Below are 3136 nucleotides of genomic sequence, written 5' to 3' on the forward strand. Positions count from 1 at the left end.
TCGTTATTTTTGTTTTGTTTTTTTGCGCACAGAAAGTATTCTCGTCGCTTGATAAACTTAAGGTTGAGCCACTGTCGTCACTCGGACTATTTTAACGATGTCTTTAACAACTTTTCTGGGCCGGCCAGTTTCGATCCCTTAGAAGCCTATGGAGGAGTGATCCAGCTCTCAGATTTAATCAAAAATATCTTAATTTGTGTCCCGAAGATGAACGAAAGTCTTACGGGGTTGAACAACATGAGGGAGAGTAATTACTGACAGAATTTTCGGTAACACTTTACAATAAGGTTTCATTAGTTAACATTAGTTAATACACTAGTTAACATGAACTAAGAATGCACTACTTCTACAGCATTTATTAATCTTTGTTAATGTTAATTTCAACATTTACTAATACGTTATTAAAATCAAAAGTTGTATTTGATAACATAGTTAATGCACTGTGAACTAACGTGAACAAACAATGAACAGCTGAATTTGTATTAACTAACATTTAACAAAGATTAATAAATACAGTAACAAATGTACAGCTCATTGTGAGTTAAAGGTGCAGTGTGTAACATTTTTGAGTATTTATTAACAGAAATGCAATATGACATCCATAACTATGTGTTCAGTGGTGTATAAAGAACTTACTTAATAAACCGTAATGTTTTTATTACCTTAGAATGAGGCATTTATATCTACATAGGCGCGGGAATCCCCTTCTGTGAAGGTCGCCATATTGTGACGTCATGTTTCTACCGTAGCCGAACGCGAACACACAACGCTACAGAGCGCGTTTCGTCACTACCTTGAAAGAGAAGCCACAGGAAGCTAGAAGAAGCTAGTCATAAACACCGTGAGTAGTGACTTTTCCCTTGTCAGTGGTGTAAATATGTAGTTGGATTGTTTCATGTAACTTAATTCTTCTCCCTCGCTGTGTTATGGCTTTGCTATGTGGGGATAAATGTGCTGGTTACGTTCGTGAGACAGCTGATTAGTAGGCTACTCTTGTCATTGACCATAAAACAGTTACAGGAATCACCAACCCGTCGATCTTGGAAGCATTTTAAGTCGATCGAGTTTCCAAAATCAGAGAAAAAAAGCCTATTGTGTGTGTGGTAAGTGTGTCTAGGGGATGCGGAGGCGCGCGCGCTGTTACAATCACGTCATTTTTGCCGCGCGCACCTTTGGGCTCATGCGGACGCGTCGAGTTTAAACAAGGCTCAGCCACAGTAACAGCTCATATTAGCCAGCTAAACTTTTACTACCCTGTTAGAAAAAATATATAGTTGCATATTTTCATGTGGTTCTTCTCCCTCGCTGTATTATGGGTTTGCTATGTGGGGATAAATGTGCTGGTTACGTTCGTGAGACAATCAGCTGATTACTATTATTATATTATGTATTAAGACCCTTGATCCTCACCTGAAACTTTATCCATGATGTGGTTTATAATGCACTGTGGTACAGAAACTTGGTTTACGCTGGCTATTCTCTGCTGTCTCAGTCGACGATGTTTGTCCCGTTTTAGCCACCGTAGCTTCTTCGGAAGGGAGGGGTGAGCGGTGGGCCCCTTAGTGTAAACTCGCAACCGAACCGCTAGATGTCGCCAAAAATCACACACTGGACCTTTAATACATTAACTAACGTTAACTAATGAAACCTTATTGTAAAGTGTTACCGAATTTTCTTTTTGGGGGGAACTAACACTTTAAACCGCCGCCCTGCCAACGACGCCGTGGAAAGATTTGTGGACGCTCTGACGTAGATCGAATGCTTAGTCTTTTTTAAAACTTTATTTAAAGGGGCCGCAAAGAAAACAAGCATGTCTAGCGTTATTGATGCAGACTGACCATAGGGTATAAGCTAACCTCATGGAATCTTTTAAATGTGAATGTAAGAAATTGATCGATGGAAAGAACTTAACAATTATAATGACATGTTTGCTAACTAAATAAACCAATTACAAGCCATTTATGTGGTGTGGCTTTTGTGTTCATTAAGTGCTAATCTAACTTGCATTGTTGAAAAACAAGCGTTCTAGCGCGACAATCTTGCCTATAAATAATGTTGCGCACCTTCTTATCAAATTCACATGATCATCCTCTCATCTTTTTTGCTTGGGAACTAATGTGGTCGGAGCCAAAGTTTACACTGCGTTCCCTGGACTCCTCTCGAACGGAGCACTTCTACATTCCCATTGGTTGCCGCCGAACCGCGTCATCGCTCATTACCATAAAGTTGACCTGACTTCAACTTCTCCGCGCCGCGCTGCCGGCTCACATTGAAAATGAATGACTTCCGGCCACTTTGATGACAATTCGTACATATTTCGTACAAAATTTGTATGAATTTGTACCAATGAACAACACCTGACCCCGCCCCTAAACCTAACCATCACGTGGGTTCAGACAAATCGTAGAATTCATGAGGGATTTCGTACGAATCCGTACGAATTAGCCACCGTTCAATCACTTGTACGAATTCGTAGGAATTGGTCGTGAGATAGCGTTGGAATAGCACACTGAACACACAATGCACACACAAAGTATAGCATATAAAAAGTTGATATATTTAAAATGAAAGGGGACACATAAAGAGGATCTTATTATAATGTTACCACGCCTTAATCTGCACGTTTACACACACACGGCACCGACATTTAGTTTCGCAAGCGACAACAGAGACCAGTTCTAACACAATGGCAAAAGTTCGAGCAAAGCCTGAAACTGTTCTGTGGTTGAGCACAGACGACACTGAACACTATTGACCAGAACATGTCACCGCTGTCTTATAAACACCTCAGGAACTGTGGACACTTGTGGAAGAGTTCAACATGATGAGGAGATGATCAGTGTAACTCCACAACAACTACAGAAATGTCTCCACTAACCGTTCAGAAACGTGTAAAAGTGAAGCTCTCCCTGAGTCTCTCCGTAAGGCTGCACTCGCTGCTGGTTACTCCCGATTCTGGATCAGTGAGATTGGGCTGTGTTGTTATCGCCGGAGTCTCTGAAGCTCGTGTAGAGGCTCCGCCCTCTTCTGAACGGGGGCGGAGGTAAAGCTCATTTGCATTTAAAGGGCCACACACAAAAATGGTGCGTTTTTGCTCACACCCAAAAAGGAGCAAATTTGACAAGTTATAATAAAT

The sequence above is a fragment of the Rhinichthys klamathensis genome, unplaced genomic scaffold, assembly GCF_029890125.1.
Source record: "Rhinichthys klamathensis goyatoka isolate OS25496 unplaced genomic scaffold, OSU_Roscu_1.1 h1tg000085l_1, whole genome shotgun sequence".
In the NCBI taxonomy this organism is placed as follows: Eukaryota; Metazoa; Chordata; class Actinopteri; order Cypriniformes; family Leuciscidae; genus Rhinichthys; species Rhinichthys klamathensis.